Source organism: Equus quagga, chromosome 3 (assembly GCF_021613505.1).
Source record: "Equus quagga isolate Etosha38 chromosome 3, UCLA_HA_Equagga_1.0, whole genome shotgun sequence".
NCBI classification, from domain to species: Eukaryota; Metazoa; Chordata; class Mammalia; order Perissodactyla; family Equidae; genus Equus; species Equus quagga.
The window spans coordinates 56621569-56644754 of NC_060269.1; positions in this window are offsets into that span (position 1 = coordinate 56621569).

The window sequence follows — 23186 nt, forward strand, 5'->3', positions numbered from 1 at the left end:
TCTTGATACTGATAATTTGTTCATTCTCTCTTTTTTCTTCATCAGTATCAATTTTATTGCTCTTTTCAAAGAACCAGCTTTCAGTTTGATTGAGTTTCTCCATTGATTTTCTGTTTTTAATTTCATTGATTTCTGTTCTCATTTTTATATCTTGTTTCTTTTGTTTGCTTTTGACTTATTTTATTCTTTTTCTAGTTTATTGAGATGAGAGATTAGGTTACTCAGTTGAGACCTTGCTGCTTTACTAATATAAGTATTTAATGCTGTAAAGTTCCCTCTATATTCCTTGTTCTCACTTAGTCCCACAGCTATTAATATGTTGAATTTTCATTAACATTCAATTCAATATATACATATTTTATTACCCTGAGACTTCCTTTTTGACCCATTAATATTTATGTGTGTTGTTTAATATCCAAGAGTGTGAAGATTTTTCCATTGTCTTTCTGTTATTTATTTATTTTCACTGTGAGTGCTTTATGGTCAGAGAACATATTGGTATGGTTTCAATTATTTTGAATTATTTGAGGTTTATCTTATGACTCTTTATATGATCTATTTTGGTGAATGTCCCGTTCAGTAGTGAAAGAATATATATTATCCTTATGTTCAGTGGAGTGTTTTATAAATGTCATTTAGAATCCACTGATTGATGGTATTTTTTAGTTTTTCTATATCCTTTTTGGATTTTTGTCTAGTGCTTTTTATTAATTACTAAATAAAGGATGTGAAAGTCACTAACTATAACTGTGCGTTTATTTCTCCTTTCTAGTTTGTTTTTGCTTCAGGTACTCTAAAGTACTATAATTTGGTGCATAATTTTTAAGATTGCTATGTCTTCTTGGTGAATTGAATCTTTTTTCAGTATATAATGTCCTTCTTTGTCTCTGGTAATTTCATTGGCTCTGAACTGTACATATCCGATGTTAATATAGCCATTCCCACTCTTTTTTAGTGCTTACATAGTATATCTTTTTTTCAGCCTTTTACTTTTAACCAACTTGAGATCAGGTTCTTGCAGCCATCATGCGATTAAGTCATAGCTTTTGCTCTATTCTACAAATCTCCGTCTTTTTATTGTTGTGCTTAGACTATAGTCATATGTCGCTTAACAGCTGAGATATGTTCTGAGAAATGTATTGTTAGGTGATTTTGTCATTATGCAAACAAACATCGTAGAGTGCACTTACACAAACCTAGATGGGATAGCCTCCTACACACCTAGGCTGTATGGTACTAATCTTCTGGGGCCACTGCTGTATACTCAGTCCATTATTGACCAAAACGTTGTTCAGTGGTGCATGACTGTATTTACAATCAATGCAATTATTAATGTCTTACAACTAAGTCTGCTATGTTTTTGTTTGCTTTCTGTTTCTTCTCTCTGTTTTTGAATCTTCTTTTCTCTCTTCCTGTGGGTTACATGAATACATTTTATTATTCTATTTCTATCTATATGTAATGTGTTGAATACCACTTTTTTAAGCTTTTGAATGGTTGTTCTAGGGACCACAGTATGCATACATAATTTGTGTCCTTCTACTAGTATCACCATTTTATCATTTTAACTGGGATGTAAATAGCTCAACACCATTTAGCTCCAACCACTGACCCAACCTGGGATGGGAGGACCACCACCTCATTACTGCAGGCAGAGAAGGAGGACAGGAATGTGCTCAGGGGCAACTCAGAATTGATTGCCACCCCATTACTGTGGGGTTGTTGTGGAAGTCAGAGTTCTCCCAATAGACTCTGCAGCTATAGCAAATATTGGAGTGCAGGAGGTGCGTCATTTTTTCATGGTATTGACTAGAGCAGGTGCGGTTTAAAGTTTTCTGTGGCGCTACCAGTTTCCCAGTCCCTGGACTAGAGAGAGCGGACTTTTTGGAGGGCTATATTTTTGTCTGTATTCACTGGTATTTATGTGGGCTTCTCTAGGATGCATAGGCGAGGATGCATATGAGGCAAGACAAAAACCAAGGAAACTCACCACTGGGTTGTCCTTTAAGCCTCAATGTCCCTAGCTAGTCTGACTTATTTTCCTCATTTTTTCAGAGTACTCTAGTGGGTGTATTTCACCCCAAAATTTTTATTGAGATTAACAGGAGGAATAAAATGCAATGTACTTCATTTTGTCTGGAACTGATTTATCATTCATGCTTTAATCTTAATCTTTAAATATTATTTCAAAATTGCAAGAAAACCAACATTTAAAATTGATAGCTGATAGTAGGTCAAATGAAGGTAAGATATAGGCCAGTCAAGATTAGGGCTTTCAAAAGAAATTTCCACATGAGAAATTTTAAGAATAAAAGTAAAAATTAAACCACTTTTTAAATTAGTAATAATGACTGTATAAGAATGTGATTCATGATAATAGTGGAGCTTAGCCATATCAGAGTATCAGCAGATGGAGGTAGGTTGTGAGTATGGTATAATATGAAAAAAAAAAGAAGCAAACAAGCAGCAACAGCAATTAAAAAGAAAATCAACTCAGGAGATTCTGCTGCACTTCTCCAGAAGGACAGTCTTCTTCCTTGTTTGAATCATTTATGAGACTAAAAATCAAGTGAAAACTAAAATAGTTAATGTCTTTGTCAAAATGTGTAATGACAATACAGCCAGATGGTTGATGAAGTGCCAATTCAACTAATTGTATGCTTATAAAAACAAACAGCCTTACTGAATTAAAATATAACGTTATAGGAAATGGAAAGGTTATACAAAATGAACTTTTTTTTAAATGAGGAAGATTGGCCCTGAGCCAGCATCTGTTGCTAATCTTCCTGGTTTTGTTTGGGGACTATTGTCCCTGGGGCAACATTTGTGCCAATCTTCCTCTATTTTGTCTGCAGGATGCAGCCACAGCATGGCTTGATGAGCAGTGTGTAGGTCCGCACCTGGGATCTGAACCAGTGAACCTCAGGCTGCAGAAGCAGAATGCATGAACTTAACCAATACTCCACTGGCCTGGCCCCTAAAATGAACTTTTGAAGTACCCATATGATTATTGCAAAATTTTTCCCTTTAAGAACTTTTTAAAAAGAAATAAAAAGGAAGATAATAAATTTCAGAAATCATTTTAGAAGATGCATATCCCCTTAAAATTCAGCAAAACATTCCTAAGTATTAGTATGTTTCCTGTACTCGTATGCAACTGAGATATAAGAAGGATTAGGATCAGCACAAATTAAATCAGCTAATAAGTATGAGCATAGGTAGTTTGGCCTCAAAATTCAATCTATCAGTTACTTACTGTACTGCCTCTCTGTGGTTGAAGGTACACTACTCTAGTTGTAATGATGGAATTAGAGAGCAGTTCTAAGATTGCCAAGCAAAAACAGTTGATTTTAGCCAAAGATCAACATCAAAATGATTTTATTATAAATGTATACTTTAGTTACTAGAAGTATGAATAACATGTAAAATATATAAGGTTACAAGATGTTTCAAATCAACCCTGTATCCACCATACACCATGGATAAGATTATGATACTGTATAACTGATGAGAAAAGATATCCATGAATATTTTGCATTATATGAGAACACCAAGTAGAAAAACTGAAATGATCAAAAGATGGAAGAGAATCTAGTAAAAGGTAGATTCACCACCTCAAAAAGAAATAAATCCATAATGGCAAAGTTGAGAAAAACATAAAATACTCTCCAGGTTTTACATGTGAACTAGACTGCACTCTGAGGCAATAGATCATCTGTGGATCTATATGAAGTCTTAAAAGTCTTAGGATCATTAAGAACATTTGAATGGTTATAGAATATTGTTGTTGGAGAGCTTTCTTGTTTCTTTTTGTTATCACTATCTACTAAATAAAATTAAAATGAAGCCTGAAAGAGATTTTTTTCCCCCTCAGGACATAGGAAAAAAGTTTGAAACCATGTTTTACTATGTGTATCAAGTTAGTGGATTATGTATATAAAAATTGATACAGGGGCCAGCCCAGTAGTATAGTGATTAAGTTCATGCACTCCACTTCAGTGGCCCCGGGTTCACCAGTTCGGATCCCGGGCACAGACCTATGCGCCGCTTATCTGTAGCTGCCCCTGACACAGGAAGGGTTAATAATCACTGGAAAAGGCTTGCCAACAAACTGACCCAGAGGTGAGAAGGCCGGTCAGCCAATGACAGGTAAGACACCCAGGGCGGGGCAAACTAAGACAGGCGCGGCCGGCTGGGGCACAGATGGAGACAGGATATCGATATCGGGAGCAGGAGGGGCCGTTGCCTAAGAGACCTTGCCTGCTCCGAGATAAAAATATACGAGCACAGCAATAACATGATAATATCAAAACAGAGGCCGAGGGAGGGCTCCTTGAGAAATCACTAAGAATTCTTGGCATTCGCTAATTACTTCATCCAGAACACCTGTGTATGTTTAACAGATGTAAGCTATGTATATATTGAAACGCTGGTTATAATAAACTCAGAGTGACCATCAGCCCTCTCTGCATCTATCTTGGTGTGTACATTGGATCGCGACACCGACACTTATCAAGCCATGCTGTGGCAGATGTCCTACATATAAAATAGAGGAAGATGGGCGCAGGTGTTGTTAGCTCATAGACACTCTTCCTCAGAGAAGAGGATTGGCAGCAGATGTTAGCTCAGGGCTAATCTTCCTCAAAAAAATAAAAATTGATACTGGCTTAAAATATGATTGTATTGGAAGATAATTTAGAATAATTAATACTGCAAATATTAATAAATAGTTTTAAAGAAAGTTATGCATATTTGGCAATTTGGCAATTACCAGCTTTTCTGGAAAATGACTCTTGTTCCTGTAAACTTTAGTTCATTTCACCAGAGGTTTGATCTAGTATAGCAATTATTACTTATACTTTATTTTAAAAATGCATGAATATAATTAACATGTCATTGGTATCGTAACTAATCTAAAACATGCAATATTTCCAAGAATAACATTATTGTGTGTCACTGAGAACTCTTATCATCAATCTGCCCTTCAGCTAATGAGTTACTTTTAATTGATTTTATCATCTTCAAAAAATGATCTTATAGTATGTACTGTAGTACGTTTTTGAAAACCACAACATTAATGGTGAGCTCCATTGAGATGATCAAAGCTGGAGAAAGGATAACTGAGCTTGTGAGTTTCCCTTTCTTAGGTGGTTTGGGAAATCCCAGTAGAAGCGCCAGTTGGATAGAGTGGTATGGTTGATATCTAGGATGGAAATGATTGGAAAAGGTTAAGGATCTCTGCAATTAAGTGCCTGAATGTAGCAAAAACCAAAGCTAAAGAAGCTGGATATCCAAGTGTTGAATATGAGACCAGGAAATTGCAATAGAAATGATTTACAGAAGCAGGGCAGCTGGAGGAATGAATTCTGAGAGACAGGAAGAGCAAGGGTGAAAAGAGAGAAGTCAGGCCAATTACCTCACAGAGAATCTTATAAATGACTGTAGGTTATTTGATATGGATAAGTTGGCTTGGTTCAAAAGTTTAAAGTCATGGTGTAATTTGCATCATTTTGGTAAGACCAGATATTATAAAGGAAGTAGAGTTTTCCAAGTTAGACCTTGGTTAATTTTTTAAGTGGAAAAATTCAGATAAATTCGTATTTAGTTAAAATACACATATACATATTCACACACTCCGAAAAGAAATACTATCGATTTTAAAACTGAATAGCGTGCTTTTGCTTCTTCTAGGCAAGTGCATATTTCTTCAAAGAATAACAGAGAGCTGAGTAAAAACATTTATACAGTTGATAAAACTTTGGAAATTAATGACCTAAAATAATGACTAGATTATTGTAACTAAATTTTAAACAGTGACCTGGTTGAAGAAAATTCTCTTTTATTACCATTATCACAATTGCACAGCAGTAATATTTTGTAAATTCTAATTACTGTGATAAATGACACTCTATAATTATGAATCACTTACTTTTTATTATTTGAACAATATCAAGGCTTAAGACTATTTCAAATTCTTTAGGTACTGATATGAAATATTCCAAAATATTGCTACAGCTTCTTTACAGCTTTATTAGCTATTAAAATGTTTGAGAATTAATTGCATATAAGCTGAAAAACTGGAAATCCTTATTCTTTAAGTGGAGGAAATATTTCATATTATTAAGAAGCATCTCAAATCTCTTTTCTGGAAAGACTTGGTTTCACACACTTAAAGCAGTCTACTTTTTCTTTCCATTCAAGTGCATATTTCTACGAAAGTGGTGGTGGCACTTTATATGTTAAGCAATTTTCACCAGAAAGCCGCCAGAAGCATCAGATAAAATATCATCTATTTATAAATTGATCTGTTAGAGAAAATTCTAGATTGCGATTCCCAAAATATTTAACTGAATAAATCCCTTTTTCACAAGCTATATATATATGTTTATAAAGATGTACTTGTATCCTGTACAAATTTGAGACTATGAACAGAATCTCTGGTCAACATTTTTAGGGAACAATATCATACTATACCTCCTAGTAATTATTATGCCTTAAAAGTTTACACATGTTAGCAAAAATAAAATCAAAAAATAAAATGTTAATCTTTTTGGCTCTGTGATCTTCCTTCTTCTTTTCGATTTGCCTTTTTGTCTCTCTGTCTTATAGTCATACCCATCCTGTTGTGGTGCTATAGCAGAAAAACTGTAGATATTATAGTCAGGCAGATTTAATTTGATTTTAAACTTTAAAAACTCAATTGACTTCCTACTCATTCAAATTTATTCATAATTAAAATAATGATAAAGTTATCTGCTCTTTTAGATATAGTAGAGGTGGGCTGGGTGTTAGCATTCTACCAGATAAAATTAAAATATTCATACATTCAAGAACTTAATAAAATAACTTAATTCGTGAGTATATAAGAGCAAACTTTCCATTAAAAAGAATGTTTAGTAGTGTATTTTTCTTATTAAAAACATCAGCGAGCCAGCCTTGAGGGCCTAGTGGTTAAAGTTCGACGCACTCCATTTCGGTGGCACAGGTTCAGTTACTGGCTGTGGAACCACACCACCCCTTTTCTGTCAGTAGTCACACTGTGGCAGCAGTTCACATAGAAGAACCAGAAAGACACAACTGGAATATACAACTATGTACTGGGGCTTTGTGGAGGGAAAAACAAAAGGGAAAGGTTGGCAACAGATGTTAGCTCAGTGCGAATCTTTCCCAACAACAAGAAAAAGAGATATAATTGGCATATAACATTGTATTAGTTTTAGATGTCCAACTCAATGATTATTTGTGTGTGTGTATAATATATATAAAGCATATATAAATCATCACCACAACAGGTTTAGTTATCTGTCACCACAAATAGTTACAAATTCTTTTTCTTGTAATGAGAACTTTTAAGATCTGTTCTCTTAGCAACTTTCAAATGTACAATACAATATTGTTAGCTATAGTACCATGCTGTGCATTACATCCTCAGGACTTATTTACCTTATAACTGGAAGTTTGTACCTTTTGAAACACCTTCACACATTTCACTCAGTCCCTACCTCCCACCTCTGACAACCGCTGATCTGTTTTCTGTTTCCCATTTGTGTGTGTGTGAGGAAGACTGGCCCTGGGCTAACATCTCTTGCCAATTTTCTTCTGCTTTATGTGAGATGCTACCATGGGGTGGCCTGACCGGCAGTGCCAGGTCTGAGTCAGGGATCCAAACCCGTGAACCCCAGGCTGATGAAGCGGAGTGTACAAACTACGCCACTAGGCCAGCCCCTTTGTTTCCATTTTTGAGAATCATTTATGAGGATGAAAGTCAAATGAAAACTAAAATAGTTAATGTGTTTGTCAAAATGTGTAATGACAATATGGCCAGATGGTTGGCGAATTGCCAATTCAACCAATCTGTATGCTTATAAAAATGATTAGATCCCACATATAAGTGAGATCATACAATATTTGTCCTACTCTGACTTATTTCACTTAGCATAATTCCCTCAAGGTCCATCCATGTTTTTGCAAATCAAATGGCGGATTTCCTTCCCTTTTATGGCTGAATAATATTCCATTACATATCTCTCTCATAATTTCTTTATCTATTCATCCGTTGATAGACACTTAAGTTGCTTCCATGTTTTGGCTATTGCAGACAATACTGCATATTTAAGAGTATGATAACTAAATATTCTCAGGTATCATCTATACTGCCCTGGCAGCTATGGTTCGCTTCCAGAGTCAGGCTGTCGGAGGATTCTCTCTTGATAAATGGTAGGATAATTTTGAAGACGGGGGAAACACAAATTCAAAGCCAATTGTCCCTGCTCTAAATGGAATATACCTAGCGCCATTCCATCACACTGGCTGGAAGTTCGGAAGAGCTAGAACAAGTGCTTCCTGGAAATCAACAGTTTCTGAAGGAAGAAGCTCTAAAAGAAGGACATGCACACACACACAAACATACACAAACATTCACTCACTTCACGGGAAAGAGGATATAAGTAGGATGATTGAGGGAAAATAATCTCAACTTGAATTACTGATTATAATAAGTATTGAAAACAAAATTTATGTTTGGTGCTCAACTGAATATTATACTAAAGGAGGGAAGATGAGAGTGGTCTGAACTTTATAAAATCCTTTCTATTTATTTCTCAGTTTTTTTCCTTCCGGCTTACTCATTACATCTGCAGGTCCTACGTAAGGTGGAACCCTCCATTCTCTCCCACCCCTTCTTTCTCCACTCCCCTGCTGCGTCTTACTAAGAGGAGTCTCATGTGCATGTGACCACCCTCTATCCGTGTACTAGCTTCTCCACCAACAGATGCATCTTTGCCCCTATTCTGACTGGCAAAAGGGGTAGAAAATGTATAGCCTAGTTTGCTCTTCAGAGAAGAGACCCAGAGAAGAAGCTTTTGCATATTCTGGGACTAAGACTGGGTGATTGTCTATCTAGGAAACTTCAAAATCCCATGCATCTGGAACATGTTTTATAAGTGGGGCCACCTTTGGATGGGTGAATCCCTTTAACTCCGTGGATTCCTCGTCTCATGAAAAAGATATTGCCACAGGGGTGTCAGAATATAGTACTCTTTAGATAAAACCCAGTTGTTGAGTTTAAGGGAAATACTGCTCATGCAGCAAGAAAACAAACAAAAAGTGATATGCGTGCACATGTGCAAATGTGTCAGCATGTTTATGCATATGTGTGTGTATCAAGTAGTGATAACTGCTTTAAGGGAAAAATTGGTAGTGTAAAAGATGTAGGTAATTCATCATTTTTGATGTAAGACTTCCCTAGAAGCAGATTTTGAAACAAGGAGTCTCTCCAAATGATTTATTAACTAATTGCACTCAGGAGAAACTGGTAAAAGAAGTAGAGGGAGAGTGATAGCCCTTCAACAATATGATTTTAGGTGAAATCCTGATCTTCATCTAGCATTATAGGAAAATGTGGGGCATAAATTCACTCATAGGTTCTGTCATGCCTTGAGGTGAGGGAGCTGGAATTTCGTGTCCTTTCACCTGCCAGTCATTGGCAGTGGGCTATCTTCTAACTGACCAAGCACTTCCAGCTCTTCACTCAAAAGTACCATAGTAGCACCAGCATAATCTCTTTTGTAAACTCCACAAAAATCTGGAGGATGGGCCCACAAAGAGATACTAAGGATCTGGGAGGAGGAGTATGGGGCACATCCTCCACAGAAGTGAAGCCAGGATGCAGTTGATCAATAAGGTCTCAGTGAAAAGATAAGGGCTCAGATCAGATGAGATTTAAATGAGTATGATGATGATCATCATTATCACTATTATCATCATCATCAGACTTAGTTGGAGCAACTCGAGGAGAATTTTGAAGGATATGAAAATGAAATATTAAATTTGAAATTTTTAGAAGTAAAGAATAGGATATGGCTGTGAAAATGGCTATGGCAATAGGTGTCATAACAAGTAATTATTAGAAAAAAGAGAATATAGCCATTTGACAGGTCACCCAGGTTTGTGGCTGGAGGCACATTGAATAGAAACACTGAGACACAGATAGAATCATCTTCAGTTAATGAGGAGTGGTGATAAGACTTTCAATATACATCAGTAGAACTAATGAGCTGAAATTTGCCAAAGCAGGTAGAAAGTGTGTCAGAGGATCTATACTTAATATATAATATTTTTCTTTTTAGAGAGAAAAAATAAGGAAGGAAAGATTTAGAATATTGCTCAAACTGAGCTATGTATGATCTGTGACCTTCTTGAGTTCAACATTTCTCTATCTCTCTATACCATATTCCAGAATTCTCATCTTTTATCCAGTCTCTTGTCTCTTCACTATATTATCACAAAAGGAAATGAACCTTTCTTCCTGAATTAATTTGTTGACATTTTCACTAATTATTTGCAAAATCATTCCAAAACAGAACATTTTATAGAGTTACCTTGAAAGGTTATCTCAACTTATCAACAAAGAAGAAAGATAAGATTTATTTATCTTATGAAGGCACATTTTAATTTTTAAGGGATGTTTTAGCATTGTTACAGGATAATTTATTTCTTTTGAAAAGTCATGGTACTTAACAAATATGTAGAAATAATAAGGTCTTTACCTCTAAAGAGTTTGTAATTTAATTTATAAGATTGATGTCTTAAACCTTTTCAGTTGTGAGCAATGTGTTTGGGAGAATCTTTTGTCCTCTTTCCATTCATGAGATTTCCCATGTATATCTTCACAGTGAAGAAAGACACAATCACTCCTATGCTATTTCTTATCATTGACAGAGCAACTAATCCTGCTTCACAAACTCAAAGGTTATGATATCATTTGATCTTAAAATATGAGAAAATTATTTTATGTATCTCCTTTATTTTTAGCTATATCCATTCCAAAAGGAAGAAGCAGATAGAAGGAAATTAAAACACAAACATATTCACAGAGGTTTCAGTTTAAAAAATTGGCCAGATTACAGAAGCTTTGATGACACTTTAAAAATATCTTAGCAAGGTAAAAATAATACAGTAAAATAATATCCTGTGAGCCAATCAAACTGGGACTGAGAAAGTAATGCACAGAGGTAAACGTAAAATAAAGCATTCTTAAAAATAGAAATTCTTCACATTTTAGTATTAAAATCAGTGTTCGTTTTTTATTACTGCTTAATTCATATGGCACTACTTTTTAAGGCAAACCTATCTTTATGGGATTTCCACTGTTTTGTTGTGTGTTTGGACACAAATTGCAGATAGGCCAAAATCCGTTCAGTAGAATATATTCTATCTTTCTTTTTTTTCTGTGAGGAGGATTGTCCCTGAGCTAACATCTGTACTAAGCTTCTTCTCTTTTTTGAATGTGGGACACCGCCACAGCATGGCTTGATAAGCAATGTATAGGTCCAGACCTGGGATCTGAACCTGTGAACCCTGGGCAGCCAAAGTGGAGCACATGAACATAAGCACTACACCTCTGGGCTGGCCCCAGAAGATTCTCTTTAAAAAGGCAAATTCTCATTAGTATCATATTCCATTTGCAGTGAGGGCCATTGTAAAGCTTATATTTGCCTGCTAAAATATGTATATAGTAGGTCCCATTAAAGTCTCAATGGCCAAGAATTCTCAGATTTCCTTCATTATTTACCTAAATAATGAATGCACACAGTGTACATCTTGATTACAAAGCATTCTTAAGCAGCTTATGAACAAAGTATTGATTTTAGCTTGACAGAATTTGAAAACAAATGATATTCAACCATTCATCTCGTTTATTAATCTCTACCTCAACGTCCCTGCCAAGTGGTGATTTAGAATTTTTCTAATCTATCTATCACAGGAGTTTCACCTACTCTTATATAAGAATATTCTTAAATATTACAAAGCTCTTCCTTGGGCATATCTAGTACAGTGGTAGAGTAAGTAGAGATCCCATTACCCACTGAAATATCATAAAACATAAGAATAAGAAACATCCATATTGGTACATTAAATTTATATTATGACTATAACAAAATACCTTAAGGACTTGTACAAATCACAGCATGGAATTAAGTCACCTAGTTACTACATCCTGAGCCAAATTTATGATGCAGGCTACGATTAAGCAACAACACTAGCTTAACAGCTGCCGTCTCTGCAAGTGCAAAAATCTGCATTGTGCTGGAATCTAGGTGACTAGGGAAGAAGAGAGGCCTAGAACAATGTTGTTTTTCCCCTAGTTTTCAGATTTCAGCATCCTAGATACAAGCATAGAACATCTTGAAGGTCCTTTGTCAAACAAAATAGGCTTAGCATTGAGCTAGAAAGGACAACTTACAGTAGAAAAGAAAATGCTGGCTGCATTATCACCTCCTTTCTCCTTCTTCCCCATGGGGAAGCTCCTGGCAGCTAACAGTGTATACATTTTTTGTGCCACCATTCTGTAACCATCATCACTAGACAAGTATTCACAGATTTTTCTGGTAAAATTTTTTTTTTTAAATTTCAGTTAAATTCTCAGAATGCTCTGATCTGAATTAGATGGCTGCCCCCTGGGTCAATTAACTATGTCTAGGTTGGTGGAGGTAAGGTGAATTTTAAGAACATGGCAGCCTTCATATCTGCAACAGGCTGCATTGAGGGAAACAGCACCTACCAACCCAGATTAAATCACAATTATTCCTCAGTTGAGTTAATATCTGTCAAATTTTCCCTCTGTTGACCATTTGTTGGCTTATCATCTTGTCTCAAGTAGCCAGAGTGATCTTTTAAAAATTTGTCAGATTGTATGGATCCTCTGCTCAGAACTCTGTAATGCCATGCCATCCGCAACTCAGAATTAAAGTCAAGGTCTTTTCATAGGCTGCATACCTTTACAATCTGGCTTTTCATTCCCACTTGGCTTCCTTCCTATTACTCTCCCTCACAATTTTCTTTCCTTGTTGTCTTTTCTCAAAAGAGCCAGGCAAATGAGGACCTGCCCACCTGTTCTTATCTTTGCCTGGAAGCATCTAGATAGTGCTCTCTTCCTCAACTCAAATTACACCCTCTCGTGGAGACCTTGACCCCTATATTTAAAACATACACAACACCCCAATTCCTTGCACTCCTTACTCCTTTATGACTCTTTTCTTTCCATAGCACTTAACACCTTCTAATATGCCACCAAATTTACCAAGAAGATGGATTGTCTGTTTTGTTCATAGTTGTAGGCCTAGTGCCTAAAACAATATCTGGAATATGATATTTCCTTAATAAATGTTCAACGTTAAATGAAGGTGGTATTATTGACTTATATTTTCATAAATGTTAACTACAGACAGTTTAAGTAATGTTCTAAAAGCACAAGTTTTAGTACTATGATTTAGAAACCAATTCCTGCAAAGCCTGCATTTATTAAAAACTGTTCATATGTGTCAGATAAAATTCCCAAAATTTATAATTATTAGTAGTTTAGTCTTTACGTGAAGCCTAAGGTGAAGTTACCCAAATTGCCCACTTTTAAAAATAAGGAAACCAACCACTAGAGGCTAAGTAACATAACCAATATCATGCAGCTAATAGGCAATCTATGTTTGAAGCAGTATTCCATGAGATGATAAGTCACAACTTGTTTTTCTGACTTTGGTTTTATATTTTCTTACATTCTGCAGTAAATATACATTACTTTCCCAAGTTTTGTTTTTGAAATCATGACAAGAATTTAAATAAGTCTGGGCCAGGTTCTAGGCCCATTCCAATCATGGATCTGGGAATCTCCCTGTTAAATATGTTGAAAGCTAAACCGTCTAGGAATTTCACTCCACACGTTATACGTAGTCCTGCCCTCTAATTTTGTATCTGAAGTAGGGCTTTTTGTTTTGTTTTGTTTTTTGGTACCTACACGCATTTAGAAGATAGCTATGTAGAAGCTGGGGGTGGGCAACATAGGCAGACTAAGATCCAATTTGAGGCCTGAAGATACTGAAGATATCTCAATTCTTACCTGGATAATTAAATATAAAACAGTAGGCACTGTGCCTCTGTGATCAAATATGGTCAAATTACTTATATTACAGCAATTAACTGACAATTTATAGGTAAAATCTATTTAGATCTCCATCCAATAAATCTGTCAAAGGAGAAGGCATTATGTAACAAGCTTTTATATTATTGTTACAGCTTAAGTGGAAGACTTTTTTTTAAAGGTAGATGTTATAGAAAAAACATAAAGGAAAACTGACAAATTTGACAACTGGAAATAAAATATAACCAATAACATAAAACAGGCAATTGTGTCTATTGATAACTAAAAAAATCTCTATCCTATATGAATATCTGACACAAATCTATAAGAAATATACCAATAAGGGGCCAGCCCGATGGTGCAGCAGTTAAGTGCACACTGTCCACTGCGGTGGCCTGGGGTTCACCAGTTCAGATCCCTGGTGCAGACATGGCACCGCTTGGCATGCCATGCTGTGGTAAGCATCCCACATAAAAAGTAGAGGAAGATGGGCATGGATGTCAGCTCAGGGCCAGTCTTCCTCAGCAAAAAGAGGAGGATTGGCAGCAGTTAGCTCAGGGCTAATATTCCTCAAAAAACAAAAAAAGAAATATACCAATAACATATTAGAGTCAACCAATAAGCAAGTATGAGAAATGTATAATCTCAATAGTAAGTTAGCACATGCAAATTAAGTCATTAATGCAGAGCCATTTACAGATATTTTATTGCTCCAGATTACACCAAAACTGAAATTTTTCTTTTGAGGAAGATTAGCCTTGAGCTAACGTCCATACCCATCTTCCTCTATTTTATATGTGGGATGACTGCCACAGCATGGCTAGATAAGTGTTGCATACGTCTGCGCCCAGGATCCGAACCAGTCAACTGTGGGCCACCAAAGCAGAATGTGCGAACTTAAGCCACATGGCTGGCCCTAAAACTGAAATATTGGTATATTACCAAGCTTGAGATGATTGTAAAATCATTAAAAATGTAATTTTAAAATATATATTAAAAATGTCAAAATGTTTATCTGCTTTGTTCCAAAAATGTGAATTCTTCAAATCTATAGTAAATCTATTTATTATAGCATTATCAATAATAAGTAAGAAAAGAAATAACTTATATTTCAACTGTGACATGCTTCCCATTATTCCCCTAAATCTGTTCTTCCTTTATCATAATAGTTTTTCCTGAACACATGACCATGCACATAGAGACTAAATTTTCCAGCCTTCTTTCCAAATGAGATTTGTTGTATAACTAGATTTTCTCTAACAGAATATGAGCAGAATGATGTATACATATTTCACATCACTTGCCTAAAAAGAAATTACTTATTATTGCTTCTCTTTTTCCTTTCCCAGGAGCGAGGAGCTGCACCAGCTGTGAAAATCAGGGCATAGCCATGCAGCCTGGGTGTGTGTATGATATTGTGGACCTAAAAAGATCAGATTTGGGTGTTATTTTCTTAGTCAGGCCGGTTGTTTCAGATGGCCTCAAGGTTACCACTGGTAAACTACAGGAGATAAAGATAGATAAAGTCAGAAGTTATGAAATAAAATAGAGTCAGAAAGTTTGAAAAAATGAGTAGAAAGGATCACGGTGAATTGAGGCTCCCATGGGAAAAAGTGGTTAAAGGAAAAATATTATCAAAGAACCCACATAGCTAGACCACCTGGACCTCAAACCCACCTTACCAAAAAATGTTCGCAAAACTTGCAAGTCCAAAAGGGCAAATGTCCAAGCCACCCAGATACGGCCATGAAGGAAATTCCACAATGAAAAATCAACAAATGGAGACAGCTTAGACCATAGACAAAATTAAAAAGCAAGTTATGTCCAAAGAGAGGAACCATGGGTTTTCAAAAGTTGGAACCAAGGAACTTCATTGTTTGGTTAGGGATTTCATGGGTTCTCTCTACCATGTGTTTTCTGTTCTTCCTGTTAATAAGTGGGAATTATTGTTGTAATTTTCCTTTTTCTACCCATCATTTTACCCAATGTGTGTGTGCGAAGACCAGATATTTTGTCTTTTCATTAAGTATTAGCTCAGGTCATTGGGACCCAATCTGGACTTGATGGGGAGAGCCTGTTCATCAACAAGAGACTCTGAAGTCTAAGCTGAATGAATTTAAAGAATGAAAGGATGGGTTACTGCCATTGGAGAGGGTGTGAATGTGTCCTATGTGAGAGAAAAAGAATGCACAATTTGGTGATAGAGATACAGAGAATGACAGAGAACTAATCGACGTCTGCCAAAATTTGTTGATTCCTTCATCCATAATGATAGCTTTGGTTCATTCTATGACAGGAAAGCTAGAGACAAGATTCCCCAGTCTCTTCTTAACTAAATGTAGCTATGTTGCTAAGATCTTATAAATGCAATGTCAACAGAAGGTTTGTGTTACTTGAATGCAAATATACAGAACTTTGGCATTCACACTCTGTTTTGTCATCTAGTCATGCTGGTCATCCCAGGCCACTGCAATCCTTCAAAGCTACATAGAAGATCTTAATCATTTGTGGTGTGTGTGTGTGTGTGTGTGTGTGTGTGTGTGTGTATGTAATTCTTTCTATTTATTTAAAATCAGATATCATTTTTTCTCTTGGTTGTTACTTCTACAAACTAAATCAAAGTTAGTTTTATTTTTGTTTAAATACTAACCAGGAGGTCAAAACCTGAAGTACCTTTCAAATAAAACCATTGTAAAGTTTGGAATGGGTGTGAATGACTACCATACATCTAGAATTATGAGAGAAGCTAGCATAGAGCTTTCAAAACTTTTGAATCCTTTTAAAGAAAATGGATCTAAGGTATTCCTTTAAGTTATCATTTTGGATTGTATTGTGTACCTATAGAAAGGGACTATAAATGGTTATGGTTAACAAAATATATTCTCCATTACTTTATCACATATAAGGCATTACTTATGTGACAGAATTATCAGGTCCCAGCTTGCGAGAAACATAAGGTCTACATAAGGCCTATAAAATTTGAAGCAATTTTCCTAGGATTATAATTCTGGAGGAAATATGTGTCAGTTAATCCATTAAGGTCTCTGTTTCTACAACTTGTATTTCTAAAACTTCTGCCGGGAGAACATGTGTCTTCAAATTTACTTGTTCTATGCTTAATATTTTGGAAGCAATAGGAAGTTTCTTTATATATTATTTCCTATGATAAGCCACATTTTTTATGATAACTAGATACCCTCCTTTCTTAGCTTCTAAGTTGTCCTCCAAATACTAGATGGGACCTGTGTTTTCTTGGATGTTAGGGAGAAGATACTTCTTTCACTGTTTTTTGTAATTGATGAAGAACAAGGTTTTCTGTTTGCTTCTTGAGTTGTCACCTAAAATAATGTGCACAAATGATAAGAAATATAAATTTAGTATCTCCACTGGAATTATATCCATTCATAATTACATAAAAACCTCAACAGGTGTACTCTGGTCATATATGATATGGAATTAATTCCATATCTGTCTGTAAGATATCTAAGGTAATCTTTGTATAAGGTGGTCAAAATATTATCCCATTTCCATTACTCACCCTAACCTCAATTCAAGAAATCTCCATTAATGTCTGAAATTGGATTGAAAGATTCATCTGAAATCTATTATGATGACCATAAAACAATGGCCACTAAATTGAGAGGAAGATAGACTGAGACAGAGTCTAGTAATTGAAAGACATGAGATTCAAGCTTAAAAGGAATTTATGTTATGTCTTTGTATATGTTCACACAGACATGAAACTCAACAGGTGGAAATAGATTAAAAGCCTAGTAAGGTTTTTGTTTGAAAGAAAACATTCAGTCTGTTCTGTCAATGTCTTTAAACAATTTCTGGGACCTCAGAATTACGTAAGAAGGACATGGCCTGCGAAAGGTGTGGAACCCCCAGTAAAAGATTATTTTCCATGCCCTCTTGCTATTGGAGAATTTTGAACAAGGAAGAAGCTCCAAAAATGCAAATCCAGCAGTCAAGGCAGACAAGAGATTTTCACCCAGAGAGCAGAATCACCCTGCGCATGGACAAATACGGGAACATCATCACCAGGAAAGCTATCCCTCACTCTTTCTGTCTCGGTATATTTCATAATAGCTCTCGACCTGTGACGTCTTTGGTTTTCCATTCTTTCCTCTCTGAATGGAAAATAGTTTGTTTCACTGATTTCTTACCCTTACTTGTACATTGCATATTAATATTTCATGGCAGACGACTTCTCTAGACCCGCTAGGCAAGACTGTAAGTCCCTTAGACATACTCAATTTTCAGCAGGGATAGAATTATTAGATAAAGGTTTTGACTGGTTGTCTTCAGGGAGGGGTTCTGTATATAAGAGAAAAGGCATGGATGTAGCCAAAGAAGTGGTCTAACTTAGAAAATTCTGGTAACCCTTAGCAATATAATTCCCGATGTTTATAAACATATGTGGTCTCCCTGAATACAAATTGTATTACTCAGATCACTTTGCAGTTAAACGTGGAAATTTGACTAAGTTCCAGCCAATAAGCTGTAAACAGAAGTCTGTGGAAATTCTCTCTAAAAGGAGAGGACATGCCCCTTGTCCTTGTAACTTCCTGTTACCTGGATTACAGATTTAATTGCCAGAGATTGAGCAGCCGCCTTGGACCAATGTGACGGACATAGGAAGGGAAAGCATCAAGATTGAAGGAATCTATGGTGTTTATCTCCAAATCCTCTTATGACAAATAAATGTGTCTCCTAAGCCATCATTATTTGGGGGGTTTTGTAAGTGATAAGTTAACTGAATCCTATCTAAACCAATATGTCTATCCTCATTTTATACATAGAGATCACAAATAGTAAAATTTGCCAAACATTCTATAACCACTACATGGCTGATGTGGGACTTATGTGAAACTAATCTAACTTTAGAAGTTTGTTTCTTAACCCAAAACTTGAAAAACTAGTATTCACTGAAAAAAAAATATATATATATATAATAAATTAGAAGGGAGTGCCAAAGTCACATTAGCTATTGCTTCTGAAAAAATGAAGCAGAATGAGAATGGGGTGGTAGAGAAAATGCTATCAGTTTTAAATTTTATTCATAATATTTTCATTATTAAATATAAAATTGATATGCTAATATAAAAAATCTTATTCATAATTAATTTTAGGTGAGATAAGGCTAGTAATCAGTAATTTAATACTCTATATTTTAAAATGTTGTCAATTTTTTAAATGAAAATGGAAAATAGCAGTTAGTAAAAACAGCATAGGTTGAAAACAAAACAGTGAATTTTATATGTGTGTCTGTGTGTTTATGTAAATATTTTGCCATGTTTAAATAAGTTAAATATTTTTATTGTTTTGAATTGCTTTTCTTAAAAATATAGCAGTGCTACTTGACACAGAGTAGGCTGCTAAATTAGTCAAATAAATAATTATCTATATTGAAAAGAAAGAGAAAAAGAGGACACTAGAAATCAGTAATTAACTTAAAAGATGTATTACATTTCAAAGGTGATGCGCGTTTGTCTGGTCAAAGTATAAAGAAACTCAAGGAAGTGGCTGCTGTAAAAATGAAGGAGTTACTTTTGTGGGAAGGAGGGGTTTATGATCAGGAGGACCAAATGGTAGAGTTTCTGGAATTGCTGTCAAAGTTTTATTTCTTAATCTGGGTGACTGGGATGGAAAGGGAACATTAAAAGGGTGTTTTTTCTTTTGGAAATTAAATTATACATTTATTTGGGTAGTTTTCCGAATCTATATTTTAAAATAAATAGTTTTAAAATATTAATACAAGGCACTAAGCTCACTAGAGGTCTCATTACTTCCTTCCATCGCATAAACCTTATCCTATCGAGAAACTCTTTATGGGGAATCTGACAACTGTATTTAATAGTGCACTGTACAGTTTTTTGTATTTTATAGTTATTGGTTCCGGGTGATGCTTTAGTGCAGTCTAGTTTTCTTTTTGTGGCTTTTTTCACACCAAAGCAATTGCTTTCCAATATAATACTACTTGCTCCACCTGTCAAAGCCCCCTAAAATAATTATGGTGAGCTGGAAAATGACTATTACCTTGCACAAATTTGGAGTCCTAAAGCAAACTAGCAGAGGTATATGAAGGAAATGAATGATATCTTTCCAAAGTATTTTGTGCTTTGTTAACATCAATTGCTCAAGATAAAAATAATTCAAATTCATTGACTCAACTATACCATCGATTTTCTTACTTCCCAATGCCAGATTACTCCGATGAGATATTAAACTAAGGGTAAAGGTGATTGATAGTATGTTAAAAGCTTGCTCCAACATGTGACTAATTTAAGTAACCCATGGTCTTTCAAATGTAAAAGCTATAAAGTCAGCTGAAGTTAATTTTTTAGTTCAAATTTGTACGCATATTTAGTACTTACAATAAAGAAGTAATGAACTTAAGAAAGTTCAAATTAATTTTAATCCACTATGTATTAATTCTAAAACTATATTTTTTAATAAAAATATTCAGAAATATTTTTCTATGAACTTTACATGTGCGCTTGTAAATTACTTCTGACCTACTTTTAGACTTATAGAGTATGAATTCCTTTCTGAGCGATAAATTTAGGCACAGAAAAGGAGATAATTTCTTGTCTTGGTGTTTATTTAATGTGTTTACAAATAATCAAAGTATTGTATTTTAGAAAGCGTTTCATCTCAAAACCTCCAAAAATTGAAATGGGTGACTCATTTTAACTGCAAGTCCAGTAGTGTGGTTGCCTGTCTGCGTGCACACTGGCTTGATAAAGTGTGAGAGTACCCTGAAGCCAGAGCGGGATTTCCACAGCATCAGGCAAGAACTGAAACAGATTAATGCATTCAGACTAACAGTGGAGAAGACCCCAGTGACCACTGGGGCAGTTGATGTACATGAAAGCATTTAAAATTTCATTCCTTGTTAGTTTGATCTAGCTACATAAAAAAGATGTGCTAGGGGACATTTGTGTCCTTCTGGACCAGAAAGTTACAGCTGCCCTATTTTACCTCTCATACAAAGGAGTGAGAAAATTGATCTATGGCAGATCATGCTCAAAGAATCTCAGAAATTTATCTAAAATTGAATTGTTCCAGACTGACTCATATGACAATACAGACTGATGCTTTGCCTTTCCTTAAAGCCCTTTAGGAATTTAGTTCTGTAGCAGTATATCCACACTCAGATGTTAATAGCTGATTAGGTCTCAATGAGTAATTCCTTCACAACATGCCCGCACTATGGTCAGAAATACTTGTTTCTGGGGGGATTAGTATCAGAAGATAGAATGATTAATAAATTTGCCTATTTTTCCCATGCCTCACGTCATCTCTTATCTGAACTTGCTGGAGCTGTGAAGGTTAGACAAAAATGTTCCAGCCTTTTGGTCTGTTTCCAAAGTCTTGTTCTGGGATATCATCTCCCATTTACCTTCTAAAGATGGAGAGCATTGCAACGCCCAGAAAGACTTTATCTCATGAAACTGCTTTACTTCTATAATTTCAAACTTTCTTTGGCCTCCCTTTAGCCTAAATCTTGCCTGCTAATCCCACCCCTTTAAACCCATCAACCTTATTCAAACACTGCAGTTTATCCTGTCTTTCTTGTTTCACGTCTGTCTCTATACAGCTTTATTTGGGGTCAGCATTTCAATGACATCTATCTAGAACCCATCCCTCCTTTCTCCTTCTCAATAAAGAGAAGCAATGAATATTTTTATTTCATGGATAAGAAAGTGACAGAAACAAATATATCTGAAACCGTGTTATTCAGCTTAAAAGGAGCATATTATGACATAGGGAACCAAAAACAATCACACATGAATCTAGGTCAATGATTAAAAAACAATCTTATAGCAAAAATAAAGTACATGTGTGTGTTTGGAGAGTAAAGGGGATGGTTTAACTGTCCAAAAATATATCCCATTTGATTAGATCAAGAAACATCAGTAAAGTCCTCCTCAAACAAAATAGTTCAATATGGATCTAATACAACTTCTCAAATATTTTTTTTTCTTTTTTTTTTGTCTCTGACACCAATAACATTGGAATCCTATCTAACATTTTACAGATGCCTCAGAGATACCTGAACAACAATTTTTTTTAAGTCTAAATAGGAAGAAGGATATGGCCATAGGTATAAGTATAGGGAATACAAGCAATTAGAAAGGTCAAAGAAGCTTAGGCCAAGTTGAAGGCATACATTTGACATTGCTGAAGTGGCTGATGATACTTTTTGAAAGTTATTTTAAAAATGTATTTCCCCAAAGTAAAGAAATTCAAGAAAATTACAAGAATTACCAATGCAACTTCTGCACATCCCCTACAGTAAGGTGCCATAAAAAATACTTTCCAATACTTTTACATGTATTTTTCAAATTCCCAAGGCATTCTATAAAGATAAGTAAATTCTTAATTTAGAAAAACTTGCTACACATTTTAAAAATTTCTATATCCAATACTAAGAGCTCCCAAAGATAGTCAAAATAAAAAATATGTGAAAATACTGCTTATTTCAATACGTGCAAATATATTAAACAGCATGTCCATGGGGAGAATTTAGGACAAATTAGCAAGAAACCATGACCTTATTCTGAAGGAAAGATGTGTGTGTCTTTTAGTCAAGCTGAAACAAGCTCATATGACCCCATCCTTAACTCAGAGAGCTGAGCAGACCTGGAAGAAGAAATTAAAGAAATAGGGATAAGGGAAAGTTAAAGGTTCCCTGTCATTTGAGCAAATTCCTACTAGCAGGAGGGTGTTCCTGATATGGCCACATATACTGGAGTATCAAGTAGAGCATTAATAGAAGCTTCCATAAATTCAAAGCCCTAGCAGATACTGCTTTAGTTCGAAGAAACTGATACTTAATTAGAAATAATAATTTACTGTTGTGTGAACTATGATAATGCAGACTCATGCTAGTATCTAAAATCATCTTAGTTCCTGTTGATTATATAATTAATTCAATAAAAAACATAATTTTTTCCTTGTATGAATGACAAATTGTAAAGGAATGAACATAAGTCAGTTAATATTTTGCCCTGCTGTATAAACAAAGGAATTGCCAATGCTAAAATAGAAGAGAGAGGAGAATGATAAGAAGAAAAGGAGGTGTAGAGAGTGAAAAAAGAAGAAACTGAAGAGAGTGAAATCTGAGACCTTTAAGAATATTACAAAATATACTAAGAAATATATATGCCATATGGTTTATATCTGCATTTAAAAATAACGGACATTTTAGATGTTCATTTTGAAATTGAAACTTAAAGATTCTATGCCATGGAAGTAACAATTT